The following is a 27,570-nucleotide window of genomic DNA, read 5'->3' as shown; positions in this document are numbered from 1 at the left end:
AATCCAGCATGGTCAAATTAGTGAAATAGTTTCAGGGAGAATCATCTGAAAATAGGTATGTTGCATCATTCAGCTTCTCAGTGACTAGCAAACAGTGTAAGTGGTCAGGAAAAATAGAGGTTCAGCCCATATGGCTGCTTGTAAAAACAAAGCCCTGATCTCTTTCTAGATTTTCTGGCCATAATAACTTACGTAAATGAAAGTCAGCTCCCCTGTAACAGCTCAAACATAATACAAGCAGCCCAAGCTGTGCAGGATTAAAATAAACCTCCTTGTGATCCAGCATCAGTCTTACTTACTTTATCATTTGTTTCAACTGGAGACACTTGTCCATGATATCCACGCAAAGGTTTTGTTGTAGCTGTCATGGTAGCTGGTGGTTGCATCACCGATAATCCCTGAACATCGTAAATGCTGTGTATATGTGATTAGCATAAAAATAAAATTAAAAAAAATCCCTAAAGACTTGTTAAAGCAGAAATTGCATGCATTTTTATTGTGAAGATCAGTGATAGCCTGAACACCAGCCCCAGAACCCACAGCAGTTTTATCTAGCAACCAAAATTGATAGCTGCTCAGCAATTCAACCACACAGGGATTTCCCTACAGTACTGTCAACAAGGATTAATAAAACCAAGGTCGGGGGCCAGGCTTTTCTAGACCACAGCAGTGCTCCAGAAAAACAGTCAACAAATGGTAGACTATTTCACGCTGTACCCTGAATACCTTGGTGGAAAACATTTGGCCCTAAACATATTAGGAATTGACCTGCCTTCAACCCAGTAGCCTGCTAGACTACTAGAAATGCAGTGCTTAGCAAACTGTCAGAATAACAATGATTATCATGCAGTATGTCAAATTTTACCTGTAACATGATTTGTAATGAACAGCTATCTAAGCAGGAATCCTGAAAGCCAAAGAACTGTAAATTTTCTTCCTACCCTGTGCAAAGAGGCAACATTTATACTGTGGTTATTTCGTGATGCTGCTATGCAAGTAATGCCACTCAGCTTCAATCAAGGAGAAGAGCTATTTTTAATATTCTAGGATTCCTGCTGAAGTTTGTGTTGCAATTGTGGTGTTGTAAATAAAACAGTTTACACAATCATTATGTGTAGAAGTGCTCCTGCTGCTACAGTCCCTAGCAGAGATGGAAACTGAGCTGCTTGAATGTGTGTGTTCCTGCTGTTTGAAATCGGAAGCATAGGTCATTAATGTTTTATTGATGCATTTCATATAGTATCCTTTGGACAAAAGATTTTCAAAGAAGCTGATTATAAAAGCTGGCTGGTCTCATGATTTAACTGTACTAAGTGGGTGTTTCCTCCATAAAAATGTTTAACTACTGCACAGACAATAGGATGTTAAATTCCAGACAGTGTGAGACAGTTGAAGAAACAAAGTCCCAGAACTGTTATAGATGCAAATGATATTATGAGAAAAAGGTACCCTCACAGCAGGACTTTGGCCAATTGAATTTAATTATTGTTTCACTCTTTAAAAAAAGAAGAAAAAAACTCTGAATCTCTGATTTTTTCTATACATAAATACCTAAATTTTTGTGGGAGTGAACGAAGACAGAGATATTCTTGACTTCCTTGTTCAGGTTTGTCAGAACATATTTTGCAGGTGAGGTTGCGATGTGAAGTTCTATGTAAAGAACAGTACTGGAACAAGCATCTAATGAGATGATTTCAAAGCACTTTGATATGTAATATGAATTTAAACTATGTCCTTTGGTGTTGAGCAACAACAGTAGGAGGGCACTATGCATAGCTCCACTGGAGAAGGTGCAATTTCTTCCTCTGCTGGCTGACACAGCTATGAAGCAGGATCTTGTCCACTTGTCATTACTTTCTTGCCATCGCAAGGCTTGTAAAAAGGCATGTGGGTTGTCCAAGACTCTTTATATTTCATAAACTGCCTTATAACCTTCATCTTCTGCACAGTTAAGTCTCTTCTATTCTCTAACTGTAAGGCTATGAATACCAATTTTAGCAAGATGCAGTGTATTACATACATTGATGATACAGTCAACACTTCCAAAATTCTCTAAGCACCGTCCTGTATGACATTAATCAAAGGGAATATGCAAGTGAGCTTCGTTACCTAGAGCAATTAGGAAATTTCCATGGGGTAACCATTAAGATCTGTAACAATCTTTAAAGTCTACTCCAAAGAGACCAGAGTATGTTTATTCAATTTATGTACACACAAAAGAGACTGTGTTAGTGTTTTGATGTTAGAAGAAAATGGATGGAATGAGAGAGAGCAAATATGGCTAACCTGATAGGAGATAATTTGCTTACATTCATTATTTATCTGAAAAATTTAAATCTTTCAAATGCTTCAGATAAGCAAAGATTCTGAGCAAAGGTGCCAAATAGTCGTGAAAAAGTATTACCTCACCTCTCTAGTTCTTGTATTTACTGTAGTTCTTTGTAATATTTGCTAGGCAGTTCTAAAACTATAGGGACTACAATCAAAGTCTTATTAACAGAAACTACTCATTAGCTGATTTTTGGTTATATTCATCTGTTTTTCCAAAGATAACAAAATATTGTGGGTTTTTTTATTAAAAAAAAAAAAAAAAACACTCTGCCCCACAGCTGCTTTTGGTTTGAAACTGCTTTTGAACACATTCCTTTGAAAACTTGGCACTTGACCACAAATGGAGTTAGGTACTTGACTGCCAGAGCAGAATCTATGACCTCAAGTTAAATGCTACTTAACATAGACAGCACCCAAGAGGATCTGAGCGTAACAAAACGGTATTCACAAAGGAAGTATGCCTGGCACAGACCAATTTAAACGTGTTTCACCGGATTCAGAACCTCCTGTGTTAGGCCATAAGAAATACACAGGACAGCTATGCAAGTCCAACCTCACTCTTTTCTGAGACTTAGGTACCTCATTCACTGTTACTCAAAAGCATAACTCTCACTCAGGATTCACAACTGTTTCCTCTCCAAGACAGTAGCAATAGTCTTTCTATAAAAACAGGGTCACCATTCCCCCTAACCTTCATCCTATAGCTCAGTACCTGATTGCTTTGAGTTATGCAGACACAAAACGAAAAGCTATGCTCATTTCCTTTCTCAGCCTAAAATGCTTCAATCCTTTCTCAGACTTTCTGTGGAAGCTGTAACTTCCATTTAGCTTAGACTAGTTAGGCGTTCGTTGCTCAAACAAAAGATGGGATACAAGAGGCATTTGGTTCCCGCAGTACTTGGTTAGCTGCGGGATGACGAACCTGCTCTGGTTTCCAGGATTTTTATCCAGTCGTTGTTTAACGCAAAATACAGTCAGCCTCCAGCACCGGAACTGGAGAAAGCGCTCCAGCTATGGAGCTGTTATAGAAATGGAGCGTTATTTACTCCTCTGGTTGTGTTTTTCAAATAGTGGTCACTGAATTCACATCCTGCTTGCTGGTCTTGAGGTCTCAATAATTAATTTCAGAAGAGCAGGGCAGATTTTTGCAATTCGATTGCCTAGACCATGGACACTTAGCATGAAAAGATTAATCTCAAAATTAGTTATTTTTATAAATAATACTAAATCAAGCTGATATGTTAGGATAATCAGACAAAATTACTATATGCATTTTGCTAGAATATTCCTCAGAATATTTTAATATCGTCTAAATAATCTAAAATTCTAATTTTTTATTCCCATTCTATTTAAAAATTAAGCAATGGGTTTGAATTCCATCTGAGGGGTTTGAGTGTGGAGATCTTATGGAGCAAATAGAGTAAGGGACTTTTTTTTCCCTTTTCTCATTTGGCTTATAGAACATTACCATTTCTGGCATGCACACCAGATGGGCAGGAGGAAATAAATGGATAAATAAAATCTCAAATGTCTGAAGCTTTTAAATTGATTACTATGTTAGTTAAACTTAAATACCAAATGACTAATTCACATGTGCATATTTCAACTGAGCAGAATTTATTTTATTTAAAGGTCTCGTATATAATCAAATTTTGTTTGTCATACCCTTTCATGCCCAGTTCTTTACACAGAACCTAATTTGATATAACACATGCAGCGGGTAAAAGCAAGTCTGCGGTAACAACACAGTTACCTTGTATTCCTTCTCAGTTCAGAAGTAGCTCACACTGCCTACCTGTTATATTTCAGTATACTGAAGTATCACAAGGAAGAATATCTATTCTGATAACATTCAGAGTAGAATTAATTCCTGATCATTTCATATTCTGTACTATAGCGCAACGTAGGCAGATTTAACTTGTGAATGAGCACAAAAGAACGTGCTGGAGCCCTGGCACCCTACAATCCACGTGCTTTATCTGTCAGTCTTAATTTTATTCTTGAAAAACTTCTGAGTTTAGAACTATATCTTCTCTACTCACATGGGTATAAGCCCCCTTGATTTCTAATACTTCATATCTTAAAGTGACTGTGTGTTTGTGTAGATTGTTAAAGGCAGCATCATCTTTTTTTGCATGAGTTGTTGGTAGTCGTACTTTAGGTGGATTTTACAGCCATACTACAGGTTTTCTAGCAGAAGCAATGAGAGTGGGCAAAAGACCTGCCATCACAAAGAAGAATAGAGAAAAACAGGTTATTCTTTATCCACTGACACAATGGACCAACTGCAACGATGCAACAAATATCTTGTTTCACAGTTTATTTCTTGAGAGGAGCAGGGATACTGTGACTCAACCTTGCACTGGGCTGCAACACAATGATATGCTGTCCTTTAATTTAGCTTAGCACAGTCTATGGCCAGGGCAACCACTAATGCTTCTGTAACGGTGCTAAAGAACACAACAGCAAGACATTTTTTCACATTCTGGCAGTAATATCCTGATGGCTTTTCTCCTTAGAGCAGCAGCGCTGACTGCAGAGTCACAGACCTGACAGAAGACCCAGTACAAGACCCTTTCTGTATTCCCCAGGACACCTCCAGCAGAGTGCTGTGCTCTCGTCTAATTCAGGGGCTGTGGGATATCAGACCTCATAAGGCTGGCAGCTCACCACCATCTTTATTCTAATTTTCTGGAGATAAGGTAACCAGGGGTGGCAATAACCTAAGAACAATCAGAAGACAGAGCCTGGTGGGAGACAGAGTACCAGCCTGTTTGAAGACTTGGCCTCAGTGTGCAAAACAATCTCTTGATAAGCTCTGATGCTCCTACACATTGCATGTAAAAGGATTTTTGAACTGACTATACTAAACGTATGCTTATACTGACACTATGCTCATATTAAATGCTTGTTTACAAAATTCGTACATTTCCTTTAGGAGCCCTCTTCCGTTCAGGAACAGCATCAGTTGTCTTCAGTGCATATGAGAATCAAGCCAAATATCTTCTCTTTTGTATAGCTGATTTCTTCCAGGGTGGCCTCATAATGAAAGCAAAAGCAATAATTTTCCTTTTTGGTCAAAAGAGAAGATAATTTGGTTTTATTTCTAGTTCTTCAGTTGCTATTTATTTTTCTTCCTTTTTCTTTCCAAAGATGTTGCTCCCATTTATTCAAGCAGTAACAACAGCCACCTTTCACCACCTATTAACTTGTACTTGTATCAGAGAGAAAATTCATAGTTTAATACCGTAAGGCCATTTAGATACCCATGTAATTTTGCTACTATGCAGCCATTTGCTGCTCATTTAAAATAAAAAGCAGAACCAAAACCATTAGCCTGAGAGGCTAAAAAGATACATTTGCTTTGCTGGTTATTTACAGTTTTTTCAAAATGACAAATACTCAGCTATGAATATTTGAGTTTGGTTGCACATTAATCTCAGTAGGAATATATCTTCCCATTTGACAATTCAGGAGGGAAAAAAAACGTGAGATTACTGAAGCTCTAAAATTCAAGGTTTATTTTAGCTAGAGTAAGCGCACCATGATTCATTTGTCTTGACAAAGTACTAGGAAAGAAGCAGCAGCAGCTCGTAGCAGGAAGTTTAAAAGTTTTATAGCAGGCTAGCATCATTCTGGTTCGGAAGCTCTTCTGCCTAACACAAATTTGTATTACAGTCTTGCTTCTTTTCTGCAAGACCATCCTCATCTTCCTTTGCCTCTCTTTCTGTCTCCAGAATCATTAGATACCCCATTTGTATTTACTGAATTTTCTTGGCTGCTTCCCCCCCCCCCCCCCCCCCCCCGTCCCGACTGCTTTCTAATCATCATTACTTGTAACACGCTTTCTTTCTAGTTTCTGCATAGATGCATGTTTTTAATCAGGATTCTGGCTTCCCAAGGCTTTGGCAACTTTATAAATTACAGAAGATTTGGAAGCCCTGCAATGGCAAAAGCAGTTGTGTGTGTTTTGGTTCGTTATGGGTTCCCACCCTTTTATAACAGGCCGGGAAGGTGCCAGAGCTAATTTCCACTGCCCATTCCTAGCGTACTTAAACAGAACTGCAGGAAGGATTCAAAGGCTGGCTGTTTCTGAGCTGTGGATATGCTCTACTGCCTATGACTTTGGAAAATGATTTGCTTAATTTCAGTTAATATAATGCTTAAACCTCAGCAGAGCCAAGTGCTCAGGAAAACTCAGTGATGGGAGGAAAAGATGACAGAATTGCTCTCAGCCATTTTTCCTCCTCTTTTGCTGGACCAGCTGGAACGGCCTCTAAGGTGGCACTGAGCCAGGAGCGGGTCGAGCCTCTGCCAGCTGCAGGGAGTCCTCACCAGCAGGTGAAGCAGAGCATCAGGAGTCCCAGCCTGTCCTCCTACCGCTCGTTGTGGATGCTTCCTGCTACCTTTCTACCACAAGTGTGACAAATTTAACACTGGCCAGAGAACAAAGCTTGCCCCTTAAAAAAAGCACCTTTTGCTGCTTCAGCAGACCAACCAGATGGGACAATTAAGGATACAATGATGCTAAGGAACAGGACTGAAATATTTTCCTTTACTGTGATTTTCATCCTTGTTGCTATTATTCCCTATTAACTAAACAAGATTTCTAGCTAAATAAATTTGCTGTTTTCTTTTTTTTTTCTTATTGGAAAGTTCTCTTATTTTTTTAATTTTGGTATTATTTCAGGCCAGTGTATTTTACAGAAATAAGAACATAAGGAGTGCTATCACTAAACATACATCCATGGAGTATGGATCCACTTCCAGTGTCTATCTACTTGGAAACTGGAGATGGAGAAGTAAGAAATCAAGGATAAGCTCTGAGCAGAGAACTACAGCAGATAGAATTGCTAAAGTATGCCATTACTTCCTGAAAAGTCGTTAATCTAGCTAATGCTGCAATTGTTGGAAAAGTAATTTGAGACTACGAGGGCATCCCCAAAAATTCAACTTCACTTACTTTACTGTAATTCCATGCAGACCATCAAGCCATGAAGAAAAGAAGAGCTGAGAATTTCTAGTTTACAAAAGGTAAGGAAGAAATACTGAGCTATCCTCCAATACCACTCTACGTTTTTTAATTCAAGAGAAAAAACATCCTCCCATCTGCAATGACAAAGGAGATGTCCTACTCCTTTCACTAACCATTAAGAATTACGTGTAGTTCTTTCACTGAGCTTATTGGAATTAGTGCAGAGATGAGTGGTGCCGACTTCCATAGATTTGTTATGGACTCTGGACCATCATAACTTCTAAATTAATAAATTCTCAGGAATTTGTGTTGATAACACAAGCTTCAAAAGCATTTTCAGTCTGTAATCATTTTGGTCAAAAATGTCCTTTTAATAGTAATAAATATACTAAGTATCATTTGCCATTTAAATAGATTGTATTTTGTATAAAATATTCAGGATATTTTAGCAAAAAAAGGAGGGGAATATATGAAGTATGCTTTTGTTCCTAATACACACAATTACACCATCTGGGTTGGAACTCCTATCGAATTACATTCTACAATATAACCAAAATAGTGATATACATTCTTAACAACTTCATTACATTCTCAAACATGAAATATACCTCCCCAAAACAAGCAAACCTATATCTTTATATTGAAATGAGTCCCATTCAGGTCACTGTGATCTGATAAATGAGTGCCAAATGACAGCTAGGAAATTAGAAAGAATATACGTAACATGAATACGATCAAACAACTTTTCAGAAAGAGTATTTAGAATTTCACTTCCAATAGCAAAGCAATTGAACTTAAGTGACAGAATTTAAGCTATTACAATTAGGCAAACAGCCCTCACTCAGTATGCTTTTTATGGGATTCTCTAAAAGAACACAGAATTTTACAGATGATCCATTTTTAATATTTAATAAAAAATACTTACATTGTGTTAACAAGCTGATCACAAAAACATTTTAAGAGTTTTAAACCTCACAGCATAACAAGATTGACCGCTGTATGCCTTTACCCTCTTATACATAGCCCGCTATTTAACAGAAGCGAATTAAATAATAAGCTCAAGAAATGCTTCAAAAAGCTGTATTATAGTTACTCATCCTTCAGACTACCAAAAAAAATCAGAAGAGGAGGAAACAAAATTAGTAGTCACCACGCTAAAGGACAGAGTTCATAGATGCTGAGATAAATATGGCTTACCTCTGAAGATTCAACATTACTTTTCTAAAGGAAGATCCAGCCTTACAAATGTCTTTGAAGTTTTTTGAAGGAGTCAATAACCATATTAAAAAAAGTGATCCAGTTGTTTTATTCTACTTGGGTTTTCTGAAGGCTTTTGACAGAGTCCTTCCCAAAACTTCTTGACAAAGAATACTGCGGACGCAAGAAGTTTACACGGGCTCAAGGGAAGGGGCTGGTTAACTACCCGGAAGACAGATCCACTGAGGTTTATTATGCAGGCAAACCACATCAGGGTGAGAAAATGCCTTCAGCTGAAAAGAGCTGGAGACTACAAAATTATTACAGTGAAGTATCAGATGTGATTGGCCTGTTTCTACACTGTTTTCTGTCTCCCTGGGCATCCTTTTCCAACCATCAGAGACAGAATACTGGGCTTTATGGGCCTTTAGTCTGAAACAATATGGATGTTCCCATACTTTCATGTTCTTAAGTAGGAATTCTTAGTATTTTAGCAGCACCTCTAACTGCGTTGTGTTTTAGGGCCCTTAAAAAGTGACAACAGTGTGAAGTTAGCAATGGAGTGATGCCAGCACACTTTTCCATTAAGGGCAGATTAATTGAGGTGATACACCTGATGATGTTTATAAGAGGGAACAAAGAGCAAGTATGTGAGTTTGCATCTATGTGCAGTACATACAGGTTTGGGGTTCAAGGAGTTAAAGATCAACTCTAGATTCTTAAAAAGAATTATACTGGATTTCTGCTAGTTAAAGATATTTATCTTTGAAAGATAGAGTAGGAAAACGGCAGGGAGCCTGAGCTCTCCTGTAGTGCACAGATCGCAAATTTTTTCACCTTGGATCTCACCTACAGTCATGATTCAGAAGAGATGCTGAGCAAGTGCTGCAAATCTCTGCATCCAAAATTTGGGAAAGTTTACAACATTTCCTGAAGAAAGTATAATATTTGTTAACGTACTGTTTCTTGCTTTATATTGCTTCATATTATAATGTCACCCATGTATCCATGCATGGATACACAAATTACTCAGCAGTTGGTTGCTTTACTCTTTTGTTACTTTCTGCACTGTACGTTTAACCTTTATGTGCTATATGCTATCGCTGGGGCTTGTAATTGCATACAAGACTGATGGTATATTGTTGTACCCAATGAAATGTAAAATTGGCTTTTGAAATAAATAAAAGAAAAATGTTAACTCGTAAAACAGAAGGATGTTGACTATAGCCTTTGCTTTTCAGGCTAAGAGAAAATACGCTCTTCATGGAGACTTTTCTCTCATTAAGTAGTTGCCTAGTGGCAACTTCAGTAAGTAAGGATCCTCTGAGACTTTTCAGATACCACTGCCACAGGGAAGGGGGCATTTTTGAAACTGAGGCTTTGTCTAATAGTCTCTCTCCTTCATGAATTTGAGAGTGAGACAATCCCTTCAGCCATGAGTTTCAAGACTTTTTCAGTCAACAACTTCAGCTGACTAAAGCCTTCCAAGTTTCGTGTATATTGCCTAGAGTGAAATCATCACAATCACATAAATAGGTATGTTTAGGAGCCAGATACTCACCCAGTTTAGATCAGCAGGCACTAATGACAAGTTTTCATTAACTAAAGATCAGGCTGCACATTACACATGTTACACAGTAGTGCTATCTCTACCTTTAGTTTTCATTTTCTCTGTAAGTTTGATGCCTCAGTACAATGTAGCACACCTTGCAAGCATACTCCAACCCCAAGACAGAGCTGTAAGACAGAAATATTATCTATCCTATTTTATAAAAGGAGAACTTCAGCAAAGTGATTTTAAGACATTACCAATGTGTTTCTGCAAGAAATTGAAATTGATTGTTGAATTGCACTGGCGCTATTCTCCTGCCTTTGAGGCAAATTCATTTTATAAATAATTTTCAAAAATATTTTAGTTCTCAAAGATGCAGATAAGGACAGGTAAGGACTACAGAATTTGCAGGAGTGTTCAGACACCTAACCTCTTTCATTCTGATGCTTCAGAGCCAAAGAAAGTCCCAGCAGATCTCTGTCTGTATTGTTAGGTGTGTAAGCAACATTGAAAAGCATATCCCAAGAGACAGCTAGACAGAACTTTCAGAGCTTCTTTAGGCACAGAAGTACAATGAAATTAATTTGCGAGAGTCAGCTCATGGGCTGCTTAAACTAACCCATTTTATTTGGTCATGGGGTGAGTTGCTGCTTTTCACCAGGCAAACAATAGCCTCGCAAGCTGGTGAAGAAATCCAAACAAGGCAGATAAATGAGCTGCAGCAAGAAAGCAGTTAAAATTCCAGGATAAATTAATCAGGGTGCTCATCCTGCAATTCCACAATTTATCACAAAAATACTACTTGTAACCTATACACCATTAGAAATAAATGCCTCTCTGTTTGCCGTATCTTTCTATTTTGGCACAGAGCCAACCAATGTGCATAGGATTCAGCTCTGCTGTAAAGCAGCTGTTAATCAGAACTGCTTGCATATATATTTTTCAGCATTTTCACCTATGCCAGTCTTTTTCTTCCATGTTTTTACTGACCATCTGCTTTCCATAACGGGGGTTGTTCATGCAATTTGGTAATATATATCTCATCTTTGATCAGCATAATCTTACCTGTAAATGTAAAATGACTTGGCAGCATTCTGCTGAACTGGATTTCTTCAATTTTAGAGAAATGAAGTTCCTCTTCCACTATTATACCACTTGTGAAGGGCCGGCTTCACAGAGAGGAGAGAGGGGAAAAGAAAAAAAAAATCATTTCTAATCAATTCTTTGAGCCTATTTTCAAGTTCTCTTTGTATAGAATGGAGACAGCAGTTTTTTTTTTTTTTTTTTTTTTTTTTTTTTTTTTTTTTTTTTTTTAGAAACTAACTGCAGGAAAATAGCAATCCCTTATTCTTACAGCCATGCTTGGTTTGACTCATGGAATTCAAGGGAAGGGGCTCTGGGATGACTGGAAAATGTGATCCATTTGACCATAAATGAAAATAGAAATATAATATTGATTTGGCTCAACTTACTGTACTCAAAGCCATGCATTAAATGTTTAGATAATTCCTTCAGATAGCTGCATTTCAGGAAAGGGGTAGAAAAATGTGCGGTGAGGACAGCATACATCTCATTCGATTGCCAGTCGGTTCTGCACACGTGCCATACAAACTCAGTGACACAAGAAGATGTGCAGCCCTTGGCTCTTCTTACACAATATTATGCTGCAGATTTATGTTCAGAAGTGATTTCTGATTAAGATGATTAACATTTAGGTCTCATTCACACATTTGCTTTGTAAAATCCTCTTGTAAAAGTCTGTTACTTTCCTTACAATAGTTCATTACTCTCTCTTTTCCTGGAATCCAACTGAAAAACTTTGGTGGAACATTTATTGGCATGAGTGATTATTTCCAACAATTTTAATAGAAGTGTCCAACTAAAAGTTTCTACTTACCCAGCAATCGAGTTTTGGCATTAGCTGAAGTTGAAATCAGAGGAGATTTTTGTTGTGTTTCCTCAAACTAGCATGTTTTCTGATGACACTGAAAGAAGAAACAAAATTACAAGTTCTACCTTGTCAGACTATCTGTATACTTAGCCAATATACTAATAGCAATATAAATATTCATGTATAAGTGTCCACAGTTCAAACTATGCAGTTCAAACTAGTGTTGCAGACTACAAAACTGCAGGAGGAGCTGATTTTTAGGACGTTTTTAGAAGAGGAAGCCATTTGGGTCAGTATGTTCCAAACCAAAGCCAAAAATAAGTGTACTATCTGGATGTCCTTTTCTAAGCTGAGAGATAAGTATTTTCTGTCTAGAACAACACAACAGTGTCTGAAAAGGGCTGAATTCTATTAGAGACCCAGAAATCATCTGAATCTCCTTTGCGTTTGGTGGCAGGATTTTAGTAAGAAAGGGGCTTTTAGAAACTCATTTAGTTCTACCATGCCCCTTCAGGGCACTCCTTCAGTACACAATTCCATGTTCAATAGTCTTTAAACACAGATAAAGCACTCCAGGCTTACAAGTGCTTTACTGTGGAAAAGTAGAGCTATCTGAATACTTTTTAAAAGATTTGTAACACAAATGAGCAATGTTGTTGATGAATTTTACTGTTATCCATTGGATGCCCTATTTAAGATTAAACAGTAAGATGTGATGAACAATATGCGACTAGGAAGAACGAAGCATGGCCGGGGACATCCTCCAGTGTCTAAAGCAACATGAATACCTAGATTTATTTTGTAAATGCCCAGAACCACTTCATAAGTAGTCAAGGCTAAGTAGCATTTTATGGTTCATTACAGCCCCAGATTGCTTTCTCTGATGGTGGTCTACAGAGATTTCACTAGCCACCCCTCATTTTATATTATGGTGGAGTTATGGCTTTGGTCTTTATACCAGGGGGTATAAAGGGGTACTTTTCAGTTTAGAATAAACCTCCTAATACCAGTTTTAGTTTTAATGAGCCACCGCATATCTGCTTCTTTTCCAGCACTAGTGTCAGATTTCTTTTTTTCCTGTTCGGTTGCCATGTAGTTGGACCAGACCCTTGAGAATGGTAATGGAAAATAAAGCCATAGTAGATTCCACGCATCAGCCTTAGAAGGCCAAATATACTTTATACAGAGAGAGACCTCAACCTTCTTTTCTTTTCTTTTCTTTTTTTTTTTTTTTTTTCCCCTTCCTTCCTAGGGCGCTTTAATGTGCATGTTGAGGACTGATTGTTTTTAACTACATCTCAGCAATGGCTTCCAGATGGAAAATGAACTTGAACATTTCCTCCAGCATATACAGGTTAATAAGAAAGATGAGGTTTTAGTCTAGGACAGCCAAGTAAAATTTGCTCTTGAATGACTTGATGGCTGTGTTCTTTGGTGCCAATAATTTAAAATTGTTTCACTACCACTGGTTGAAAAATGAAAACAGTATTGGTGGATGCAGGGAGAAAAACAGAAGAAAAGTTGAGAAAAATACAAAGAATACTGTATGGGACAGTGTAGACACCGTCATTCAAATCCAGTTAGCACAATAAATGTGGATAGATCTAAAATCTTTCCAAGCAAATAAGTATCTTCTTATTGCAACAATTTGCAGGTTCAAGCCTTTTTAAATTTACCTCTGAAATGCATATCTTAGAAACAATCCTTTTAAGTACCTCAGCAATTTAAAGGGGATAAAATATCTCTGTTTAAAAGGCCATTGATAAAATGTTGCTACTCAAATTCATTTGCAAGTATACAGAAGAATTGTAAACCATTTTCAAAAAAAGAAAAAAGAAAAAACCACCACACACACACACACAAAATGGCACAAAAACAAACCAAAAAAAAAAAGACAGATGCAAATAAAAGCCTCACCCTGTCTGTCTATAATTACAAAGGAGATCTTATTCCAGAACTCGGAACTGAACTCATTTGGCATTTAAAGGCGCTGCAACATAGATCAAAACATAGATCATGATCTGGCCCAATTCAGAGGATCGGACTTACGCAAGACAAACAGAGTTTTGAACCTAATTCCAAGCGAAAGAGCGCTGAAAGCCTGCATATTGTTTCCCATTACACAAAAAGAGCAGCGCGTTTTCCAGAGTAACCCAACAGCGCGTGTATTTATTCCAGGGAATTGATAACTACCGTATGTGCACGCACACACTCCTAGGCAAACTGCTCAACAGAAGGGCACCCAGACACCCACACTTACTAATTTGAGCGTGCACACACACACACACACACACACACACACACACAGAGCTAACTCGCCGTCTCGTGCAAGCCAGCGAACTCGCCCAGCTCCTGTAAATCGTCCCCTCTTCGGTGAGGGGCCTGCATCGATCGCGGGACGATGCTGCTTACCACAGACACGCAAATCTTACCAAAATCTATAGCAATCTAACTTTACTTCGTGTCACTGGACCGGAACAAACCATGCAATACGTATTCGGAAATAAAATCAACCATTATGAGAAAAAGAATTCCTGAAAATAAACCACAATGCAAATTCATAAATTAATCCTGTGAGTCGGTTCACTCTATAAGACCTCCCAGTCCAATTTTTATGTCAACATTTTAACATGCATAAACTATTAATTTTATTAGAATCAGATGATAAAATAGCCTTTTTTTTTTTTTTGCTGGTGAAATGATCAACTCTCTTTTTGGCTCTGAAAAAATTGCTAAATGTGTGAAACCTCTCACAATACGGCAGACTGTCATGGTGTTAATAATTTTCTGGGACAAATGGAGGAAAATATAAGAGATCTTTTAATGTAGAACACTTTTAAACAGTGGGATTATATTAGGATAGGGACAGGAATAAATATTAGACTACAGTGGGTGGTCTGTCATACTGAACTTCAGGCTGAAATAAAGATAGGGAAGAAAGTTTGGAAATTCTTTCCCTGGAAGTGATGGATGAGAAGCCATCTACCATCCAAAGCCTTCTGAGCAGTAAGAGGAATCAAACAGAAAGATGGGCTTCTCGTTTTCCCCTTTTCCCGAACCCCTAGCATACACACACATGCACTCGTACAGCCAGTTCACCCTGCAGTGGGTCTGCGGGCAGTTCCTAGAGCATTTGCGTTTTGTTTTACGGTATACCGTGTTTAATGAAAGATACGTGGATGTGCTGCAGACACAGTTGATAAAGGTACTTTTTAGTCTCGTTGCATTCGTATCACAGGCTGCATTTGAATTATATTGTTTCCTTACGTATACAGAGTAGCACCTTACATTTCATTTCAGTGCATAGTGGCTTGGATTTTATTTCTGTGTTTAGGTTCTTCCTTTCCACACAGATATTCCATAGAGACTATATAATGAACAATCTCTACCTCAATAAAATGAGATAACACATTGGTTTTAACATGAATACATGCACCTATAAATATTTATAACTTAGCAATTACAAACACCTACAATATGCTCCACAGAACTACAATAATATTGAAATCATAATTAACAAATCGGTTTAAAGTAAGACAACAGTATTATAAATCACATGGAAAGCACAGCTCTAAGGTGCCAATGCTGCTGTGGGAAGTTATATATCATTACAACTACCCTCACATAGTGCTACTGCAAAGAGGCCTTGGTTCAGCATCTCTCCCAGTGCAGTCTAGGGGTTCCTGTTCTTCCTTACCAGACCTCTGTACCTGTAATTTGAAGTGTCTTGAGAATACTAGTTAGCCCTCAGGGACCCTCGAGGAGATTCCCATAAACAACATTCATGCAATTTCCATCCAACAGGGGACCAAAGAATACAAAACCAGTGTGAAAGCTGATCTACAGCAGTTTTTTTCAAGGGTATTCCAAGAAGCAAACCATAGAATTGAGGGAATTAATATGATAGCTAAATTTTGAGCCTTTCTGAATCAACTCATCAGACCATTACATGAAATTTAGAAAGAGCAGTTGCACTCAGTAAAGAAACTCATGAGAAACTGCATTCATTCTATGAGGATGTCACAGCAAACAAACTGCATTGCTAGATGAGTTATTGAAAGAAAGAATAACTTTGAACTGGTCATCTTATTGTGCTTGTTTCCTTCTCTTGCCTTTTTTTTTTTTTTTTTTTTTTTTAAACAAAAACTGAGGCTTAGCTACGGGTCACCTTGGATGGCTACCAAGAAGAAATATCTCATCCCTCAAAACCGCATAATTCTCTTACCAGTCAGTGCCAAGGCGATTGACAGCAGTGTTTTATATGTTGGAGAAACAATAGGTGTTCCTATACAAAAAAATAATAATGATAAAACAGATAACAAATCAGTGTTTGATCCTTGAAATATCTACAAGATCCAGAGATGCAACGGATATAAAAAGTTCTATCTCTTTCTTCAACAACTGCAATATCATTTCCATTATTTCTCCAGGCTCCCATTCTGAATTCAAAGCAATTTATCTGAAATTCAGACACTGTCACTGTGATTTAGTTTCAGTTTTATGGCAACTGCAGGTCTCTAATAAGTATGCTCCTTTCATTGATTTTGTTCCCCTTCAGCTGCTGCTGTAAATGTAATTGAAATTTTTGTTTTTTTCCCCTGACCTAACTTTCTTTTTTTTTTAACTGACAAAGGAGCAATCAGTGTAGTGTCCTATGAGTTTTATATACCCTATTAATAAGAAATACAGTTCCTCCTAGAAATGGACTTCCATTTGATCACATTTTCACTAGTAGAAATAACCATATGACATTCATATTAAAATATTATCCAATTCTGCATACACAATTTTACATGTTTTCAGTTTTTCATCGGTATAGAAGTAGCTCAATATCAAAACAGAATCTGAATATTACGTATTTGATTTGTGCATGTGATAGCATGTTACTCATGTAATCTGCCACCATTTATCTTATAATTTCCCAAGTATGTCAAACTAGCATTAGAACATTATAACACTCCACTTTCAGCCATCTTAGTACATAGGTTGATTGATATATAGATATGTTTCTGCTTTGCTTGTAAATATATGGGAGTGTACGTGGTATGACTCATTTGTGTTTTCCCATATATAGCTGGGAAGGGAATGAAAAATCTTGCCTAAGGAAAGCTTAAATGAAAGAAATGAATTATGCATTTAGTTCTGAAAATGGTCAGGTCACTCTTACTTTACAGAGGAGTAAGTCAGACCTTTCAGGATCAGATCCTGTGAAAGGTTTTGTCTTCAGTACTCACAAGTTGGGAGACTTGTGCTGCTCAGTGCCACTGCTGATCCCAGAGGACATCGCTGTCACAGGAGGCCGATGTCCAGGAGAGCCAAGCGATCTCTCATAGAGCTAGGACTGATCCTATGGACAACTTTCAAAACTACTACAAAATATATCTCAAATACAAGGTAAATGGAAATCTGTTGCACAGAGCACAGTCATGGTAGTTCATAGTAGCAACTTATGTGGCTAAGCAAACAGACTGCATTCAGGACATAACTACAGCTTTTTTTTCCAGGTGTGAGTCTTCAATCCTAGACATATGTAATGCAACAAGTAAGAAAGGCCTCATATCCTTAAGTTATCTTGAGAAGACCTATACTCACATGCAGGCAATCTTCAGTTACATAGTAATCATAGCACCAATGAATTCAAATGAACCGGAAGCCCGAAGTCAGACACTAGGAAAATAACAAAAGCACAAAGAAATTTGAAGTATTTCTTATCTCTGTCTAGATTGCCTCTGTCCATCTGTTAAACACATCCTTTTTATCTAGAGTGGATTATAGGCAGAGAGCAAAAGAGATGGCGGCGTTCAAGCCCAGCACAGAAGGTAGCCAAGAGTCTGCCCTTGTGTTCACTGGAAGTATCTATCTGCATTCTCAAATAATCAAGTAATTAATATAACAGCCGAGGGGATTGAGCTTTGCCCGTAGCTACCTTCTCCAAGCATTCTGCATTTAGATGCATTAAAAGACACGTTCACTTCCCTTGAAGGAAAGATCGGTATTTTTTACATCTGAGAGCTCCAGTTCAGCAACTGTTATGCAGGTCTGGGGATAAGAACAACATGTAACCAGAAACGCAGGTGTTGTCTTCTTAGCCGCGAACTGAGGTTCAAGAGAGAATGATCCACCAGCAGCTCTAGTACTGATGACTTTTTTCACTCCATCTCAGCCTTTGAGTAAACATTTGAGGCCCTTTAACCAGACGTTCAGACTTGCAGGCGGCAGCTTAAATTCCTGACAGTCTTTTGCGCTACCCGGCCCGCACATACCTGCCCTCATGGCACACAGGAGGCCAGGATTGCCGAAGAGGAGCTGAGAAACCCACCTGGGCTTCTCCATGGTGTGAGGGCATGGGGGAGGTGGAGGCCCGCTCCTGAACGAGGCACACCTGGGCGTTAGTGCAAGGCCGTGGGCAGGAACGCGCTCGCCTTAGCACAGCAGAGCACTGGGCCCTGGTAGGAGACCTTGGACAATCTACTGAACGCTAAGGAAAAGCTGACAAAAATCTAGTACGGCACTGTAATGCCGTATTGGATTCTTCCCGTTACAACACGTTATGCACATCGGGCACTGTTACCTGCAGCACAGCACAGTTCCTTAAGTAATTCAGTATAACTGCGTGACAGGAGAGGCCTGATAGCTGAGTTCGATAGAACGGCGGAATTCAAAAATTCTGCAAAAATATTGAACAGCCTTAGAAAGATGGTAAAATATAGTTTTCCAATACTCCCACATTGTTTCTGTTTCTAACTTTCTAGCGGATTTGAGGATTTTTTCCATTCGCAGGAGCTTAATATATTAATTTCAGGCTGGTCTGCTTTGGGTGCTGCAGTTAATTAGAGATCTCACAGTGTGAGGACGTAACTCTGGCTCTTCAGTCTCTGCTTCCCAGGGAGATGTAGTTATCCTTGACACAGGGTAGCTGACAAGCCTGTCTGTCATTAGCCAAGCTTCAGACATCTGTGGTTTCAAAAATCATGATCCTTGGATGCCTGGAATCAAAGTGATAGCACACAGAGTCGCAGTGCCAGCAACGTTTCATTTCCACAATAGTTGTCAAGCCTCCCGTAAAAAAATGAAAGTATTACGAATGAGTAAATAATCACCTCAAGAATGTGTTTGGGAAACAAGATTTCTCCAACAAATATTTTAATGCAGATTAGCTAATGGTCCCTTGGGTGTGGCTTCTTCGCTAAAATGGATATTAATGCTTTTTGATGTCTCCTTTCCCAATCTGATGAGAAAAAGCAAGTGAATCAGCAGATTAGACCCTGGAAGAATCAGGGACTGGAGATAATCACTTTCGGCACCCACACAACAAGGGCCGTGCTTTCCTCCGGCAGTGCAAAGCCAGGGTGATCCTCTTCCTCTCCAGTCTGCCTTTTGTTAGCATCCCCTTTTCTCATTTTCTTCCCTTAATCTCAGAATAATATCCTGTCTTGTCTGCTGCCCTGAAGGTTTCCTTAATATAGTCATAAAAAGCTGCCAGCTTATTTTAAAAGGGGCAGAATAATAAATGTTTAAAGCCATGCTGGGGGAGGGCCGTAAACTGTCGGCACTGATATTTATTTAAACCTTTGTCTTTAGTTTAAAGGTGAAATAAAATAAGATCCTAAAAAAACCTCTTACCAACTGTACATGTTTAGATGCTGATCCTGCAAAGTGACCAGCGTTGTCTGATAGCAGCCCCGTTTCCTAGGCGTTGAAATACAGTGTGTTTTGCATTCAGGATGACTGGGGTCTTTGACACTCACTCACTAAGGGGAAAATCTGTGCAAGGAATAAATTGGTGCAGGATGGTTCCCGTGCCGTAGCACGTAACAGGAATTTGGCCTCCCACGCTGCAGGGAGGAGGCATGGGAAGTACACAGTGTCAACCGCAGAGCTCACATCTCCAGCCCATAGAGAGGAAGGAATGCAGATAAATCTATATAATTTGAATCTGCTGGCCCTCAGCACAAAAATCTTCCTTCGGTGGGAAAGAGGCATCTGTGGATTTCTGCCTCCTGACAGATCCCTACCCCTGACATCTTCATTCTCAAAGTAACGGATCCTGCAAACCTCCAAGTATCTGCTTTACATGCATCGCTAGCATAACACAATCTCCAGGAGAGAAAAGAAGGCAAATGCATGCACAAACTCAGATTACTGTGAAAATACAAATGGAGGCAAGATGAGAGGCAAAATCAGACTTTGGGCTGATCCTCTTTCGTTACTTTCATTACCTGACCAGCTCAAATGCGTTGTGGACACTAAGTCTGAAATACAAACTCCTCATTATAATTAAAAGACAATGTAACACATTGAAATAAAGGAGGACTTTCTTCCTAGGATGCTCTGAAAACCACCTGCCACTTAAAGAACAAAGGGCACAAAGGATTAAAAAACCAGTATTCTCTATACCCACAGGAGAATTGCCCACAGCAGTCAGATCAATACAGCCTCGAGTAGACATGTCACCTGGCAGATCCCTGCACAGTGTTCCGCGTAATGAAATTATATCTTTCAATATTTTCAAGAAGTTTGGAAGAAACAAGAAGCAAAAGTTTCTTTTCATATTAAAAACAAAGTATGAAACATATTTTGTTTCACAGTTCAATATGAATACAATGAACAAATTGCACTACCTTCATTTCAGCTTTCATTCTATTAAGCTTGTATTGCATCAATATATCTTTATGATCTTACTGTGATGCTAGCTGTTATGATATCTGTAATATTAATTAAATGCCAGGGACTGTACTAGGTTCAGCATATCACAAAGTGACACACTTTCATATGAAATTAGTGTCTTAATATTTGATTCCCTCTGCACTTAGCGTATATGCTAAGCAATTCCTTGCTGGAAACAAATGGGTTCATCAATTAATTATCCTCACTAATTCAGTGAAAAGATTTAGTAGAAATCTCACTTATTGAACAATAATAACTTCAAAGTTATAGATTCAGCCAGTCTGCAAACTCATCAGAGGAAAGCATAAAAACAGCATAGAGCTCACAAAGCAATCTGTTTATACAGTAAAATACCCACCCGCCCTTTAGAGAAAAACATCCTGATTATACTCCGGTGTAAACTAAAGTTTATGGACATGAACAGAAGTGGAACAGCAGTGCAATGTCCAATTTACACCTGTAATAACTAATACTAATTCTGCTAGCTAAATATCAAGTATTGTATAGTTAAAAAGATAACATGCTGATTCAACTGAACACATAGAAATGTCCTTTACTTGCTTCCCTTGCTTACTTATATTAGTTTATTTATTTTCTCCCTCCATCACAAGTTCCCTTAATTTGAGATGCTTAGTTCTTTTAGATATGTATCATATGCTAGCATAACAACTTTGTTTGATAAAGAGCTGAACTTGCATACTACCAAACATACAAATACATTAAAATATATTATTAATGTTTAATGTGTCACATGAAAAGAGATCTTGTCCCAAACAGAAGAAACGAAGACGTGGCTGAAGAAAGACAGAGCCACTGTACAAAACTGTCAAACTGAGTCAGACCACTGGTTCATCTCGGCCTATACCCTGGTTCTGACTATGATCATTACCATATGTTTCAGAGGGAGGTCTAAAAAATCTAGTGAGGGCAATTATTGAAAAAGTTTCTTCCTAACCTCTTAAATCAGCTCACGGAAGATACATCTAGCACAGGAAGTCCCTGAGCTGCTAATCGCCGGGGCTGAAAAAGTAATAATACTCGATACCTATGCTGTTACTGCAGGCTGTCGCAGGTGCCACCCATGGGCCCATCTTTGGGTCGGGACACCAGGAACACCAAGGCAAGGTGGAGACCGGGTGGCCCAGCCCAAGTTCTCCAAGGCTCCCACCAGAGACCAGAGGCTTCTCACTGTTCTCGAGATGCCGCAAGGCAGATTAGAAAGGAGATATATACACGACCCCTGAAACATTTTATGTATTAGTCATCGATAAAGTATACTAACTGATTCTATACTAACTGATTTGAGTTTTACCACGAGTTACAGAAGTTTTACCCCACAGAGACATAAGCAAACATTTTAATTTGTACTTCTCATGGATATATGGCTCCAACGTTGATTATGAAGGTCAGGCCAGTTCATATTCAGAGACTTAAAGGGAACTGAAATCATAGCCTTTAGGCTTTGTGTCAAAAATATGCAATTCTATGAATTGTCCATTATTTCAAAACTTACTCATATATTACTGCCTGTTTACTTGTAGCCAGGAGCTAAACCATTCAAAAATGAATGAATTTCCAAGGATCCTACTCTATGTTGGAATTTGAAACAACACTCGATTTCAGGAGCGTTGCATGCAAGTTCAGGGGAACCCAGCCCCATGGGAAACATTCCTCATCCCTGTATCGTATTGTTTACACTCATATTTCCTATGACATAAGAATCCCTGCGGACCCGCTTTGAAATAGGGTAAAGGAAAACCCTGCCTAGCCAAAGCTCAGTAAGAAGCAACCTGATGCCGTTTTCCAAGTCCAACCCGATTTATTGCACTAAGTTCTACGGCATGAGCATTGCGTAGTCACCTCTTAATCAAAACCTGAACCGAACGCGTACAGTGCAATTACATAAGTGGTGTGCTGGGCTATAGTACAAGTACTTAAAAGCCATTATCATCATTCTTCAGTTTGTATTAAAAGTCACTGAGAATTATATTCATTCCTTTGCAGTTTCCAACAAAAAGACAGTAACAGATAATTTAATAGCTTGTTGAAAAAAAGCTGTAGTGTAATAGAAACTGCCCCAAATGGGTAATGCTTTGGCAGCTTTAGCTAAGTTAGCACGTATCTGACACCACCTCCTGTTTCGCAGGCAGAGATCCAGGAGCTCGAGAATAAAAACCTATTTAAAATAATTACAAGGAGATGAAAATGGCTGAAATAATGTAAGAAAGCATCAGGTGAGAACGTCCAATTTGAGACAGTTATCACAAAAGTGCAGAACAGCTGTCGTGGTCTTTGGGGGGAAAAAAAAAAAAAAAAGGAATGAAAAATAGCAAATTAGCACGTACGCCGGAGGGCCGAAGTAATCGCCAGGTGCTACCCAGTAGCTTCCTACCCCGAAACGAATCGAATGGAAGCCCCAGCTCGGGAGCAGGCTCCGTGCGGACTGACAGCCGTACTCTCGCAGAGCCCTCCCGGCCTCACCGAGGGGACACGGAGGCGCCAGCGTCCACCCGCGCGGGCCCAGCTGCAAGGCCAGACGCTAGTTCGGGTCCTCTGGTGAGAGGGGGACACGTGCTGCCCGCACGCAAAGCCAGGGAGCATCACCCCACCTCGTCCCACGGGGCGTCGTATCGGCGAGATTCCTTCCAAGCTGCCTGCTCGGGTTCTCCTTTCTCACAGGTTAATTTTGTGACATTGGAGACTCTTCTCTATACGCAACAGGCCATCAGCCAGAACAGTAAGTAATTGCTGTTGGCTCAGAAGAGCAAAGGAGTCGGGATGCTGACGAGAGAAAAACACCAGCTAATCCAGTGCAGAGAGTGTGTGTGTGCGTGTGTGTTTCTAAATGACAAGCGAAATAAATGCATTGTTTCTCTGCAGGATCACAGTTCATTTAAATCTTAATTGCCCAGAAAGCCAATCACATAATAAATGTTTTCCTTGAAATTATTTAATACTGTTTGTATAGTCAGGTGTGATGATCAGTTCTAACTGCTGGGACAACAGTAATAGTCTGTACAAACGGCAATGGCAAATGCATGTGTATATATATATTTCTTTCCTCTAAAATGTATATAGTTTTCCAAATATGAGTCAAAACTGTAGCAGCTACAAGTCAAAATGCTTATAATTAGTTTCAGCACCAAAGAACTTTAAACTCATTTTAACAAAAAGACATTCTCAAATAAATGTTAATATATATATATCTATACCTACATAGATAATATTTCCAGGCAGAAAAAAGGCTGATGCTTTAAAAATTTCCCTTTTCTGTGACTTAATAAGAGATATTACTAAAACCATCCCACATCAAAAGTAGACTATTAAAGTGAAGTGTTGATTTCGGGGGGCCATTTTCTCCAGAGGTCAAAATCTTTTCTGATGAGCAATTCAACTGTATTAATAATAAAATCTTTCTTAGGCAGAAAACACTAGTTTTTATCAGCTGGTTGTATCACCTCTGAGATGTGCAAGACCCAGGACAAATTCTTTGCTTGTTCTGCTTGGAGGAGGGATTCAGCCTGTTTTGTCTGGCTTTCATAAGAGTCCTAATGGAATTAACATCACCGAATAACTTCAGTTTCATTTTCTTTAAATATATAAAGTAATTTCTGTGAGGTGTATCTCCCCTTCGATCTTAAGAAATTTTGCCTGAAGCAGATCAGTCAAAATTGGTTTTTTTCTCCTCATGGAAAGTTTGACTCGTAAGCTGGCATTTTCCAATAAAACAAAATAAAATCAACAAATTCTGCTAAAATCGAGCCACTAAAATTCCCTTTTGTCCTAGTTGGGAGTTGCACATTCTGGATGAAGGTCAGTGTTGTGTTACAGATCCTTATTACATATATAATCCATTAAAACTGTATTTTTAAGGTATAGATTAGACATTCTAAGGCTTCTGTGCAAGGACAAAGCTGAGGGGAAGTTAATACACAACAGCTATTTCACATTGATCTGGCAGTGTACCTCAATACTAATCTTAGCAGGAAAATGCTTACTTATCCTTCAAACAGAAATTCTCAAATTTATGTTTACAGCATAATGAGCCTAAATAGATTCTATGATTGAGATTATAACATACTTGTTTTTGTGCGTGACTTCAGTTGGTTTTGAGCCTACGCCTCAAATACTCAGAACGCATCTAAGCCCTCCGCTGTGTAATGCAATTTGAAGCATCCTTCCTCGTCTACTTTTCCACACTCACTCTGCATTTTTCTTGGGTTTCAGGCTTTGAGGCAGCGATGTCGAACCTCCTCTTTGCTGGCAGCTGAACACATCTTCAGTCGCATTTGGCAGGACACACAGTAAAACCCACCTTGCTGCTATCCGGTACTAACGCAGGAAGAGCTCCTGGCTAAGGGCTGCATTAAATGAGGTCAGGGATGTGATCCAGCTCCCCAGGCCGTATGTTTCTCACTCTGTCTGTAAAACAAACAAAGACGGCACAGTATTTATTTTCCAAACTGAATAAGTCACCAATAATGCCAAACTCGTAACATCATTCCAACACCTGAAAGAGCTACAAACCACAAAACCTTACAACTTTACCCAAAATGCTTTCACTCTGGCTTGGGACTTAGTGAAGAAAAAGTGGCCCAATTAGTTTAATGCCTAAACTTTTGAAATCTGAGTCTGGCAGAGGGGACCAACATGTTAACCTTTCAGTTACGCCCCTCGCAACTCTTCCCACATTCCTCAATTTGCAATCTATATTACACATCCCAGTCCCATGTACCTACTGACCAAAACGGCATAACCTCACAGACCTAATAGAAAGCTTTCTCAGCTTTTCAGGCTTGCTTCCAGTGTACTATCTGGACTTAATTTATGAAATTATGAATGCATTTCCTACTCCACATCTAAGTTAGTTTAACAGCCTTAGAAGTAAAACAGCATATGAAAACATTTTTAAAAATATTTACCTACTCCTTTTTGTTACCTTTACTCTAATTTTGTTTTAATGTATTTTCACAATATTTGATGTTCATCTCCAAGAACAGGCTGATACTATATATGACACTGCAGTTTATCGTAGCAACTGATTTTCCTCAGGCCTTTAGTTGGTGGAATTTAATTAGGGCAGAGTAACCTGGAAAAGCAGAGAAAGAACAGACTCCTGCAAGTTCAGGCCACCAGCAGAATCTCTCTCATCCTTTGGATCTGATCAGGGCAGTCACAGCTGTTGTAAGGAGAATTTCCCATCACAGTTCTAGCCAGTTTCATCTTCTTAAGTGTCTTTTATGTTCCATAAGTCTTTTCACAAGGGCTAAATTTTAAAAAAGGAATAGATTTCTCCTTATCCTGTTAGATCTCTGAAAGGTGAAGGGAAATTAGTACATAAAATTAATTTAGTAAACTTATTTACCTTTGGAAAAATATTTGTACTTTTCTGTCATCAAAAAAAAATCAAAGTTTTTTGTTTTCTGTCTAAGACAACAGAGGTTTCATTGAAATATGTCTGCTTCTTTGAAGTTTCAACACAAAGGTCTCAGAAAGAAACCCAGAATAGTAATTAGGGATTCCAAATTCAGCAGGAGAGAGACTTGAAAATGGACAATCCAAGTTCTTCGGATAACCCTGGATATTCTGAAATGTATCTGTCTTGACTGAGCTCCTCTTTAAAAATAAATGTGTAAATTTTCATTTTAATCCCATGCAGGAACACAAATTTTGAAACCTCTGAATTTTTCACAAATCTTTTTCTTTTTATCTCTCATTTTCTGCGTATTACTGACACACAAGCAGATATTGGAGACTAAATTTCAACATTGTTGGCTCAGAGCTAGTCTAGTATTATTAAAATTAACAAATATGTTGAGCTTAAAGTCTCAAATGAAGACACACTGAGTTCACCCAGGATAACTCAAGTGCTGTCAGACAGTCCAAAGGCACTGGCTCCATAATGGCATACAAATTAATGTAATTAATCTGCACAGCACTTACTTGTCCACCAAGCAAAATCACATCATGTTTGTTTCCATCATTCCTGACTAGACTGGAAGGAGATAAACATGGGAGAGACCTGGAATCAAGCCACTCTCCATCTACCAATTTCCTTACCAAATTGCCTGGGCCTGCTCCTAACATATATTTTTCATGCTTTTGGTCAGTCAAATTTCAAATAAGTAAAAAACTCCCAAGTCAACACACTAACATATCCTGTTGGTTTTCACAGCAGATTACAGAGGGTTGGAACATGGACATATTGTCTGGTCATCCGTCTGCTATTAGATAGACAAACTACACAATAAAATATGCATTATTATAGCTAAGACATGGTGTCTTCTGTTTAAGAATTTTATTCTCCAATCCAAACAGACTGGAATAGTTTGGTTATGAAAATAGCCACACACAAGTTTTAGAAAAAGCTAAAACACTATTCATGAATAATTCAAGTATGATTTGCATTTATTTGTACTACAGGGTAAGACAGAGCATTGGGAAATATATTCTTGTGTTTAAGTAATGTTTCATTTTGCCTGATGGAAAATAGCTGGTAATTCCAGGAAACATTATGCCTCTAAGGCAGAGGTTATTGCTGAGCTGCATCTGACAGATGAGCTGAGATTGCAAAGGTCACAGAAGAAAATTCTAGGAGAGTAGCTGGGCATGTTCAGGAGGCACAAGTGCAGCTGAGAAGGCTGTTGAGTACCTCAAAACAAGGTGATTCCACCCAGAAATCCAGTCTAAGATCAGGCTGCCAAGAGCCAGGGCCAGGAATTGCAAGAATTCATTAAATTACTTTCCACCTAGAGATGTTCATGAAGAATTGCCGAGTGAAGCAGCACAACGGAAGAGGAAGATGGGATTGCCGATAGACCGCATTTACCCTCGACTGAAATATGCGTCAGTGCCTCTATTTAACAGCATATAAAATGGTCGTTCGTAAGAGCAGGTTTTTAGCTAATGAACAGCTGAAGATTGGAACGATCCTTTAAGCCCAGATGGACCCAGATG

The sequence above is a fragment of the Rhea pennata genome, chromosome Z, assembly GCF_028389875.1.
Source record: "Rhea pennata isolate bPtePen1 chromosome Z, bPtePen1.pri, whole genome shotgun sequence".
In the NCBI taxonomy this organism is placed as follows: Eukaryota; Metazoa; Chordata; class Aves; order Rheiformes; family Rheidae; genus Rhea; species Rhea pennata.
Note: the sequence above shows the minus strand (reverse complement) of the source record.